Here is a 12,999-nt window from a genome sequence, read left to right on the forward strand (position 1 = left end):
AAACCATACTCTTTGAATCTTTGTATTTTAAGCTCTATATATTTGGCCTCCCTCCAATTGATGAGTCCTTAGAGCTAGCAACTCATCTCTAGTCATCCCTTCGACCCATGGCAACAAATTCCATGTAGCAGTTACCTCCTCTATTGGTATGATCATACATCAATTCTACTAGCATGATCTACTTCTCACCATACATAAACCCATAAGTCACTTAGTACTTGAGAATAGGTGAGTTTTCCATTTTGTTCTTTCCATTGCCTTCAAGATTATATGCTAATGTGAGTGCAAGATTGATCCGCAACAGACCATCTCAATGCCTCACAAACAAATACATCTAGCATGTACTACAAGTCTCATTCCACTATTACCTCTCTTTGATCTCCTCAAATGTAGCATAGAAACCTCTATGATCAATCCATAAACTCTCATGAAATTCATGCATAATGTGCAACTAACTAGATCTGTCACTTAGTACTCCTCACATAAAGGGGATTCTTTTTTATTCCTTGAATGTTTCCAAAGAAAGCTATTTTTTTACAAAATAGCCATATGCCTTTCTTCTAATCCTCTTGAACTCATTATTTGTCCATCCATCTTGCCGTATCAAGGCACTCAAATATTACCAATGTGTAACAATTCTCCATCAAAGAACTCCTCTAAAAAAAACTCTACCACAAAGAAATAAAGTATGTATGATCAAGTACAATTCCTACAATGTCAGCATATTCATAATTTGTCATCATATCTTCTTCATCTTCATACCTTATCTAGACAACGTATTTTCCCACTAGGTTATCTTCTCTTAGAATATATCAAAATTTAGAATTTATAGATTTTATGTAGGTAATCCACCATGACATGACAATGTTAAGAGTAGAATAGCTTGTAATCATCCCAATAAAGGGTAAATGGTCTATCATCACAATCACTAGTGCTCCAATCAAATATTATCACATTTCAAAGCTATAATCACTCCTCAAAAATCTCTCTCAATATGTGGATACTTTGTTTGTCTCTCATTCAACACAATTTCCCCAAAATCTGACTACATACATGTTTCCCTCATTGTCATCTTTCCCAATAGCCCATCCAATGCCTATAGGGTTTGTATTAAAAGTGATAATAATGATTTCCCATTTGAGAATAATCATATTTCCTCAAAGTAGGTGTAGTTTTCAACAATCCCTTTAGCTTCCTCATAGCCTTCATGTGCATGTTATCCCATTGGAATTTTTATCATTTTCTCAGTAATTTGTAAAGAGTATACGTAATATGCACAAAAAGAGGTATCCATATAAGGTAAAAGACATAGGCTCGTAAAAATCTCCTCACCTCAAGAACTAAAGAGTAAGTCTCTTCCGTCTTCCAGTGTCTTTCTATGCTCTAAGAACATAATGTTTTATAGCCCTTTTCATAGTCTCAATCCCTTGAATATATATAAAACTTCTTGTTAAAGATCTAGTAAACCCTATAGAAAAAGTGCTTATGCTTATAATATGAGGCGTGGGTTTTTTCCATTGTACACCATCATAGTCTAGGTTTATAACAATGCCTACTGAAAACCTAGTTCTCAAGGACCTCTAAATTATTTTACATTCCATGGCAAATCATAATCTCTCATTGTAGCATAGTTCCTTGCATGGCTCACACAAATAATGAAAATTTGTATCATCCTTTTGCCATCATGATTTCTGATCCTTGAATATGCAGATCTATCATCTAACACCTTGGTCTCCATATGTACAACTATGATATATTGCTATCCATTGAGAATAATTGAATAGAAATATAAACCTACTCAAAAAAGTATTGGTCATCCTAGAGATCCTCAATTGTAATTAAACATTGACACAAGCTACATATAATTCTCCAAAGGTATTGTTAGTAGCCTACATGCTGCGTCCATGCTCTACATCCACCAACCATTTGCCATTCTCATACAAAATTTTGACCATCACATTGATTTCTAAACCATGATTAATAACATCATTGCAAGGTGTTTCAAGATCCCCATCTTTCACTATTGTTTCATGCTTGCACAAGCCCAATGATTTCATGTGTATTGGCTTTTAGGTATCATATTTGAAGCCTCTTCATCACTATGATGCATGTATTGCATACTCCTTTGCTTATGGTTAAAAACCATTGCATTTTTAGCCTTCATACGTAAAGGCAAAGAGAGATTCTTGGCAATGCAAAGAATCTCTCTAAGAGTAAATTCAACTTTACTATTCAAATTATTCTCTTTGAATACCTTTTTCAAGTTAGAGGTTTTTTCCTTCCCCCTTTGCTTGTGCATATTCGTACTTTTTCTCTTTCAAAACATCCTTCATATCATGATCACATGAAGGCCAAGTAGGAGGTGGAGGCAAATATGAATCAGATGTACCACTCCCTTTTGTTGCTCTCATAGAAATACTTAGATTTCCATCATCTCTCTTTCTCTTTTCTTCCACAATAGCTTATGTATCTAAAAGTTACCAAAATATGCATGAATAGAAAATGAATCTATTAGAGTAGCTCAACTTGTCTTTTCTCAAATACTCTTTCTTGCCTCAACTAATTTTTCTTGAGAGAATTTACTCTTTCATATTGTATGCATAGCATATGCACAAATGTCTGCTTTCTTTCCAAGCATAGATCCATAATAGAATATTTTTTTAAATCTTAAAACTATAAGTAGTTACTTCCACTAGAGCATATGTATCCTTTACATTCATATCATCAAACAACTTTTGCATCTAACCCTTTTCAAAAATTTGATTGAGTGGTAATATTGTCTGAATGTGGATCTTTCCATTCTTAAAGAAAATCAAATTATTTTCCAATGCATATTTATACATCTCACAATCCCTATGCTCATGCTTTGTGCCATCACACTAGACACATCGATGTACAAAACCTTCTCATATTGGAGCCCTTGGTCCTATAGAATATCCCTTTTCCTCCATCTTCACAAGCTTCAATTGTAAGTTAGGCATACCCTTAACCAATGCACCCATCTCATTCTCCTCTACAAAAGTAGTTGTAGAAATTGGTTGCTTACCTACATGCTCAGTTACTTTACCTAAAGCTAAAGACATAGACCCAACATGAATTCCAACCCTTCCTCTTTGCCTCTTGACAAGCATAGAATCAGTATCTCTAATGTCCCATCATTAAATTTCCAACCCTCATTTAGTACTTTCATCTTATAAGAGCTCTTCCAAGCTCAATTACAATGTGGGGTTAGCCAACTACAAAAACAATTCTATCTTTTGAGATTCTAGAGCTATTGCTCTGTATTATCCAACTAGTCATACCTACAGATGTGGTTTCAAAACCCACTTCATAAATGTTATGAGACTAAAGGTCTGCAATACCTACCTCACTTCATCAAATGAACTTGTAGATGAACTAGAATCTATAGCATCCTCCATACTACAAATATTTTCCTTCAACCTTTCATGTCAAGTGGACCAAAGATGTTAGGATATTTTTCATATATGGCCAAAATCCACTATTGTTTAGTTAAGAAGAGATCACATCACAAAGAAAATAAATTCTATGAAAGAAGAAGGAAAGAAGAAATAGAAAATCAAGTGGCTAAAGAAATCCAACTATAGGATATATTTCTTGCATATGACCTTGAACTTCATCCCCATATAGCAATATATGCATCCATATGAAGACTATGAAACTGAGGCTACATCTCAATGAAATCTTGACTATATTCAGCCCACATGATTCAATGTTTGCCATACAAGAGATCAAGCTCCAAATAATAGGTTTTCCATATACAAGATATCAAGCATCAAACAATATAGATATGGAAGTGAAGTTGCAAAGGTGCAAGCAAACTTCGATGGGATACAAGGAAAGAAAATGTTGACTACTACCAATTTTTTCACTATCCATTAATAGTGGAGCATAAAAAATATGTGTGCAAGCATTAAGGTCCTGATCTCCTATTGACTAAAATTCAATTTAAAAATAAAAACATTACATAATAATGTGTTTAGTTTTTAAAGAAAATTTTTTAATAATGCAAAAGGCTAAGGTGAGAGCTAGAAATTGGAGCTTCAAAAAGGTATTATTAAAACATAAGCATTTGATTGCAATCTTAAGAGATCCTCAACATCGAGCCCTCTGCCACCTTGCTACTTTTAATGAGGTTCTTAAGGATGTTCTTGGTAGCTCATCGATGGAAGAAGTTCAAATCACACGTGATACAGTTGGGATTAGTCGACAAGGTTATGAGGCCATATACAACAAGATGGAAAATGCACTAGCACACAACAATATAAAATATATAGTCTTACCTTGTCCATTTCAACTTAGATCCATGTAATGAATACGAAATGTATTGAGTGGAGAGTCAATCAATCAATACTTTTTTATCATGGAGAGAATGAAAGTAGAATGCAATAAGCCCAAAGAATTATTTTCTTTGAGTATGATGATTTTAACAATATTTTTGTTGAACTGATTAAGTTGCAATGTGCAATGGCTTGTTTTTACAATGTGCAATATGCAAAAAGTATTGACTTGCGATATAATATTAATAATATGATCCAATTCACTCATACTATAATATGCTTATAATATAGTATGTTTATCAAGAAATAATTTAACTTTGGAGTTTGTTGTGAAGCTAGACAAATGCAAAATTGTAAAGGGACACAAGTTGGAAAGAGCAGGTCTTACCCTTATGAATTATGCAATGGACTATGCTAAATATGAAACACTTGTTCCTCCATTTAGTGTACAAAGAAAAAAGAAAATTTGGTGGCTAGTAGCAACAACTGAGGTACCTAAGGAGTTGTGCAATGTGCTATCATGGATTTTTTTACGAACACCTTATCTTGACATAATTTCTAGGCAAACAAATGGTGAGAAGCTTTGTGTAGAAGGAATTGGAGAATTTAATGTCAACTAGCACTTGGGTGGTGATATCAGAACACTCAAGTGTATATTGAATTATGACAGTAAGGCAATGACATCACTACTGTGTCCATACTACCTGAAAAGAAACAATTGTTGTAAGTCCTTAGAAGACGTCGCATGGAATGATGGAGCACAACTATAAAATAGAAAGGCACCACCCAATTGGTCACACTTGGACAAGAATTGGCAGCCCATATTCCCTGTTGACATCAACAACATTCATTTTTGTACTTTACATTGCCTAATGTGCATGATTGATAAGCTCTTAAAATTGCACATCAATTATGTATACACAATGAAACCTCCATCTAGGCACCAAGTAGCTATGGAGAAAATTAAGGAGTTACTTAACTCCATAGGTGTGCATGAAGGCAAGACTAAGATCCAAAAGGCATGAGGGCTAACGCATGACATAGCCGAAAAGATATCGATGATCACGACAAAGGCCAAAAGATTCCTAAGTAACATGACTAGAAATTCATCAATGTTGAAGTGGAAACTTTGGAAAGATATATGTCAATGTAGTACAAACTTAGAAAAAAATCCTAACATTAGTAATGTTGGAGTCAAAGTTTGGCACTTTTTTTATAAACTTATGTTCATCATGTTGAAACCCTCAACAAATCCTTCAATATGTTCAAAATTCTATCAAGTGCTGATGATTTCACAAAATCTATTCTCAATGCATGGGGGAAACAAACATCGCCCATTACATGGTATCAAATTGACTTCCTCCTTGTACTTTATTTTCTGAGTATGACTTGGTGTTATAAATCTAATGATGATAACCCATATTTTTGCAATATATATTGAATGTCCATGGATGTTATATATTTGGACAAGTATGGGCCCTTGGAAATGTGGAGCACACAAGGAATGAAGAAGTCATGTTATCGTACTCATGGCACCTATTTTAGGAATACTTACCATGGAGGAGGTCACCAAAAAAGTAGTTGCCTTGTTGAAATGTTCAACTAGTTCTATAGATGCACATTTGATTATTCAATTACGTTAGAAACTGTAAGGGCCATTCCTCTAGAAAAATCTATTAGAAATGAAATACAAGCTCACAATAATGAAAGATGGCAAACTAGTAATGCAAAAAATACACATGCGGCACAATGTGGTAGAAGATGATGCAATGGTTCTAGACAGACTTGTCCCTAAACCCCATGTATTACCATCTTGCCCCTCCCCCCCTATCCCCCCCAACTTAACTTCCCTTTTAGATAGAAAGTACAAAGTTTATTCTTATAATTCACTCTTCCTCACCTCGTGTAGACCTTTGAGCTTCCTTTCTCCACAAAAATGGCTATTACAAAGTAAACCATGTGATGCCATCCACTTCTTAGGAAAAATCAAAAGTGTCCACCATGACATGGATGAGAATTTCCAAAATTCTTATGCCAGGTCATGCATCAACCATAGGGAAGAATCTACACTTGAGAAGTACAAGAAGAAAAGGTATCAACCAAATCAAAAGGAGGGTTTCACAAGCAAGGAGACACACCCTAATTAGGAGGAAGGGGATGAGTAGCTACACCATGGTTGTGACAAAGGTCTTATGGAGGGATTCCTTGGGGGTGAAGGCCCCACTCGTGTGTAGAAACCTGTAGGACTTCTCACACCACTACAACAATCCCCTCAACAACAATGAGCCCTATTAGCTACATTAAGGCCACCACCTCCCCAAGGACACCAAAGAAGATCTTTGGCAATATGGGTGCTAGGGCGATGGAGGAGTTACTACAAACTGAAGGTACTTAGAGAGATAAGGTAATATCAAAAGAGCCTGAACCTTCTAAATTTATGTGAAGCACCCTTTGTCTAAATTATAAAGGAGATTTTATGGAGCTATAGAGACGACAAGTGGTGCAAGTCGCTATAGTGTTAGAGGCCCTGCAAGAGGCAGTGGAGGCTTAGGATGCATACCTATGCATGATACATGCAAATCATGTGACCCTCATGAACAAAGATATGAAATTAGCTAGGAGGATTAGAGGGGAATGGGAGTAGAGTCCTCACCATTATAAATTATTTGTGATGAACCCATCTTATGATCCATTTGTAGAGCCTTTTGTTTTTACTTCAATTAAGTGTAATTCTTTTTTATTGTACATATTATTTTGCATCTATTAGTGAGTTTTTAGTCATGCGTATTTTCACTTATGTCGATCGAATTTACTTAATGCCTATTATACTACTCCCATAATAATCACTATGAAGGTGTGTACGAATAAATATTTTTTCTTTCCTAATCAAAGTACTACATTTACATCATAAAACTAACCTAGTGGGGCACTTTTCAAAGGTATCATTTGCACTAATGCAATTCAAAATATTAGTGGAAACCCAATCCTCTTGGGATCCCTCAAATGATACTACAAACTCGTGAAAGTGGACATTCATGTATTTGGTGGGCTCTTTGAGACTTGACCCATGCCAAAGTACTATGTTGTAGTAAGAGATGGGAGGGTTGACAATTTGAAAGAGATCTTCACAACCTTTAAATTTTGTCTTCTCCAAAAAGGCCATGAAGTTTCTTAGTTGGAAGTCCATGCTTGTGCACAATGGATGGGAAGGGATTTAGGATAGGACTATCTCGGGGAGGGAGGAAAAAAGCAAGGTGTGAAAAGGGAGAATGAGAGCTCAACAAACTCATATATATAGGGTCAAAGATAAGACCATTAAAATTTTAGAAAATTTATAATTTTAAAACACAAGCATTAAAACACTAAAATTTAGAGAAGAGCAAGATTTAAAATCAAAGAAAAACTAATGTAACAAACAATTCTTTGTTTTCATGTCCATCATCAAATTATACATGGATCTCAACTTCATTCAAAGCTCTAGATAGCATGAAAAATTTTTCTATTCTCTTTCCCACCTACAAAGAAATTAAACCTCATATGCACACACCAAAACATAGAAGATCATATATAAACTCAAACAAACATACTTTCCTATGTCCAACTCGAAAGCTAAAACAATTAGAATTCACATACACCACGTGGATTCAAAGATGTAAGTACCAAATATTTATACTCTTAAAAGAAAATTTCTAAGCAGAGAAGGCTATGCAAAGACTTCCTAGCTATCAAGTTTTGCCTACATCAATAGGAAATTTTCATAGGTTCTGATTAGGCTCCTCAAAGGTTGTTCATCTATTCCATTTGACGGAAAAACATCTACAAGGAAAGAGTATATATGTAAGTAGACAAAAGTCATGACTACAAAGCATCAAGAAAAGGGGTATTACCATGGAGACTTATAATTGGATGGGAAGATATGATGCGAATTAGGGGGGCAAAGTTTTAAATCCTTTATAATGTAAACATGATATACTATTGCAACTAAACCTCCCTCTCAAACCTCCTTAAACCAAGCAGTCGACATTTCCAATGATTTTTTAATAAATCACAACATCTTACTCAATGAGGGAATGTTGCTCTTGGTTTCATGAACACCCATGAGTCATTCTTGAATGTTGCTCATATCCATTGTTCATTCTCATCCTTTGTATTATGAACATAGACAGTCTCAATGGAATCTTGAGGATAACGTTGACAGCCCATAGGTGCCATTAGAATGATTCAACAAGAAGAAACTTGTAGTTCTTGTGAGAAAGGCAAGGAACTGATTGCAAGAAAGGGAGAAATGGTGGCTCTTGAGTCCCAATTCACAATAATACCTTATGGCTATAGCTATGGCTATGGAAGAAAGAAGGTAGTTGAAAGTTTTAATTGATGGATCAGTAGAATGGAGAGGAAAAATGCCAAAAGAAGTAGTAGTTCTTAGAGAAACACATCAAAAATGGTTTTTTTTGGACTATACACAACATGAAATGAGTTTTTCGAGGGAAAAGGGGCCTTTTGGGAGTTGAATGAAAACTTTCAATTTTTTCCATGCACTTTTGGGCACCTTGTGGGGCCCGCCTAAGATAGGAGACAAGGTTGTCAAAGGTATAGGTTTGGGGGGGGGGGGGGGGGTAGAGGTAGAGGGACAAGCCTACTTTTGGTGGACCCAAGGGGAAAAAGGGGGTGGATAAAATTAAAACACTAGTCCCTCTCCCATTGGTCCACCTCAAATCTCTTATCATCACTAGGAGAGTTATTAACTCTTAAGCTAAAGGTCCCTTTTTGACTTCATATTTCCTCTAATTCTCTCTCTCTCTCTCTCTCTCTCTCTCTCTCTCTCTCTCTCTCTCTCTCTCTCTCTCTCTCTCTCTCTCTCTCTCTCTCTCTCCAATATAAAGATGCTTCGAGAAAGAATTTGATTTTTTGGAAGGATGGGAAGATTCATGCAAATGAAAATGTTTGGTGTCCCCATCTCAAGGTAGTTTCTACTGCTTGTGTCTTTTAACATGAGATTTATGATTTTGCGTTATGTTGAATATTTCTTCTACTACTACCTAAGCTGATGGGGTTGTTTATTGGTCTCTATGATGTTTCTATGGTCATTACATTCCAAATCTCAATCATTATGCTATAAGAATTAAGGAATTATGTGCACATATGGTTTTGTAAAAACAAATTATGCCTAAGATTATGGAATAATGCTTAGTGTGACTCTATTGGTACTCTTCCCCCTGCTAGTAAACAAAGGTGTAATGTTTCCTAGCATTGTGTGGTACCATGCATATTTTCATGTAGGTCTCTTGTATTTGGTGGTTTTTTTTTGTTATAGATCTAATAATCTACAAAGGAGAAGTATAGAGTTTTATTTTTGTGCATAAGACTAATTGATATGATATTTATTCAGTTAGCTTGAGGAATCACCAAATTATGGAAGCCTCAATTAGATTGAAGGTTAGCATATATACATCTTTGTAGAGAAGTAGTCAAGAGTGAGATATAAAATATAGATTCAAAAATCATGCTAACTTGGCCCATTCAACTAGTGATGTATCTCCTCTTCTTGTAGTACTTTGACTTGCAAAGGATGCTATAGCAATTTCTCATTCAAAGGGAAATTTTAAGTAGTGGCCAAGACTTTGAGGAAGAGTGGCATATACATCGAATTGCACTAAGCAATCTTTATGGTATTTCTTTGCTCAACATTAGTCATGAGTCAACTTTTGACTTTGAAAATTTCAATACAGATGACAGAATTCATTATGCTACTTTTATCCCTAGAATAAGTCATTAGCCAACTTCTAATTTTGGCAATTTCAATACAAATACCATGGCATTTCTACTAGAATGGGCTTCATCCCTTTGTTTTCTTAATTAATTAAGCCATTCCTCTAGGCTTTTCATGTACACTTTTTCATAGTTAATCAGGGAGTTAACCTCATGGATTCAACACTACTCGTGGAGATAAGCTACAAGAGTTTGTCCATAATGGGTAGTAATTATTGAATATATATTATTGTTCCTCCCATATCATTACCATGGTTGTGAATATCTTCTAGCATGTTAATGCTAGATTGCTCAAAAATGTGCAAGAATGAGCAAGGTGCCTTTGATTTTCTTGAGGCACATGTTTTATCCCAACTATTTTTTGCTATTAATTCTACAGTTACCATAAGAAATTGTTTAATGATTTTGGGCTTTTGACTTGGTGGAGAATCTAGCAGTGAGTCAAACATATCATGAAATTTAAGATGAAAATAATCAATTTAGTACATAAACTCACTTTATGAGTGTAATTTTGTGTAAGTTACATTGGTTTGCTCCTTATTTGAAAAGAATGATAAAGCCATAGTTGGGGCCTGCAACTATTTTGATTCCACTTATTTTTTGAAATATTAGTGGATGTTGGTTAACAACTATCATGGATGCCTATTGTGATCTATCCTTAACTATATTGGGTGTAGTAGTGAGTGTTTGGCATCATTGGGTTTGGGTTCTGACATGTTTTTTGGGCCTTGGATATTGGTATAACTTTTATCAAGGATGGAGTTGTAATGGGCTTAGATATTTGATATATTAGCTTGAAGTGTCCAAGGGAGCAAGTTCCATCTATCCTCAATTTAGTAGCCTTGGGCTTGCAATAGTTTTGGGAATCTATCACGATGTGAATCCAATTCTTTGTTTATAACTATGATAAATAGCTTTTGGCATTGTGGGTTTTGTAAATGAAACCATTCTTTATCTTCTTGTCATATTATATTTGGTGGATTTAGGTACCCATTTAGTGCTCAATTCATTTTGATTGGGAAGAGTCAATATTACATGCTCCTTTTTTCTTTTTGTGACATCAAAGGGTTTTAAAAAAACCCCTTACCCCCTCTCTAGAGGTTGTGATTGATCTTGATGTAGTTTGTATTCCCTTCCCTTGAGAATAAGGAAGGTCTCCTATAGCACAAGAAATGATAATCTTGACATTGGGAATGCTGAAGTGTATTATTTGTGCATCGAAGTTGGTATCACACATAGCTATCCAATTCAAACATCTAGTATTTCTTTCCCAATCCTTGTAGGATGTGGAAGCACAAATGCCATATCTTGTATGCTTTTAGTTTCTACTATCATTAGACCCAAGAGAGTGAACAGAGTTCCCCCATATAGGTTGATTGTTGCATTTTTTGGCATAAGTTCAAGTTTTTGGATTTTTTTCCATTCATTGCATATAAGTGTGTTGAAGGTTCACAAACCTTTATAATGTGCTTTCTTTTCTTTATTAGCTTGAGCTTAAGATACATTAACGGTACTAGATCTTCATTTTCAAGGTCAATATTAGTTGTTTTCATTGCTCAAATAGCAACATTAGGTAGTGACATAGATGTCTCATGCTATGGATTCTTAGGTAGGTAATATTTCTCAATAATATTGACGTAGTAAATCTTCTCACCTTCTAGCATTTCAAGCCCAACATTTCTCATTCTACTGAATGAGATCATGTGGAAGGATTCTAGTCCATAGGAATTAATTTTTTATTTATATCCTTTTGGTGAGTAAAGTAACACATTATTTCCTTTACCAAAGTCTCATTGCTTATGTTTATCAAACAAGGCCTTTGTGTGTTTTCACATATCAAGTCATGTATGGCAAATAGTCTCATTTTTTAGATTCAATTGAACTCCTCAAGATGCCTGGTTTAAGGTTCATTGCCTTCCTACTATTCTTAGATTGCTAATCAAATTATTTGTATAAAAATCAATAGATAGAACTGCATCAATTCCATCACTAAGTCTAAAAGGTATCTAACATGTTGGAATATCATAAGCTATTTGATGGGTTCAAACTGTAGCCATGAGCTTGTTATCCCAATCACTCTTGGAGGTCAAAATAGACTTGGTGGGTTCATTGGTTAAGATTTTTGTTTGTCAACTTACCCTGGATATTTTCTTGCAATAATAGGGAGATGACTTCTGTTGAATGACAATGAATGTAGATATTTTCTTACAAATAATAGGGAGAGGAATTTTGTTCAATGATGGTGAATGTAGATAATATGTGACTAATCACTTCATTAACAAATTGGTCCTTGGTTAGTCACAATTTCAATGGGGGAACCAAATCAAGAGATAACTTACTTCCATTGGGATTTGTGCATTATGTGTGAATATTTCTTCCTCATGGCTCTTAGCTCTAAAACCATTTCGTTAAGTAGTCCATGGCTACTATTATATGCTTTACATGTGAGTATTGAGTTGTAGGACTTAGAAGCCCTACAAAGTCTATTTTCCATTTCTCACATTATCTATTATACCCTATTCTTTTGGCTCCTCACTGATGAATTGTGACATGCGATCTACCATGTAATTTATCTTTTCCTTTTGCAGCACAACCAATGAAAAGTCAAATTCACGTAGAAGAAGTAGACCAATAGCAATGCATCCATTTGCACACAACCTATTCACAAGAAAAAGTGCTTTTGATTTACAAATAAAAGTGAATGACATAGCCAAAATATAATGTGAAAACTCCTTCATGATGTGATTTGTTCCTAATCCTTTCCTTTCCATTGTTGATCAATTCATTTTAGCATTAGCAAGGTATCTACTTGCAAATCTCATAGGGAATTCCAAGATATGTGCAATATGATTGACTATCATTTTAGATGCATCAATATGGATATGGAACATAACTAACCAATATAGAGGTTGTATAATATGTGTTGTCAATA

The sequence above is a fragment of the Lygodium microphyllum genome, chromosome 13 (genome assembly GCF_053477565.2).
Source record: "Lygodium microphyllum isolate KBCC chromosome 13, Lygodium_microphyllum_v1.1.10, whole genome shotgun sequence".
Classification (NCBI taxonomy): Eukaryota; Viridiplantae; Streptophyta; class Polypodiopsida; order Schizaeales; family Lygodiaceae; genus Lygodium; species Lygodium microphyllum.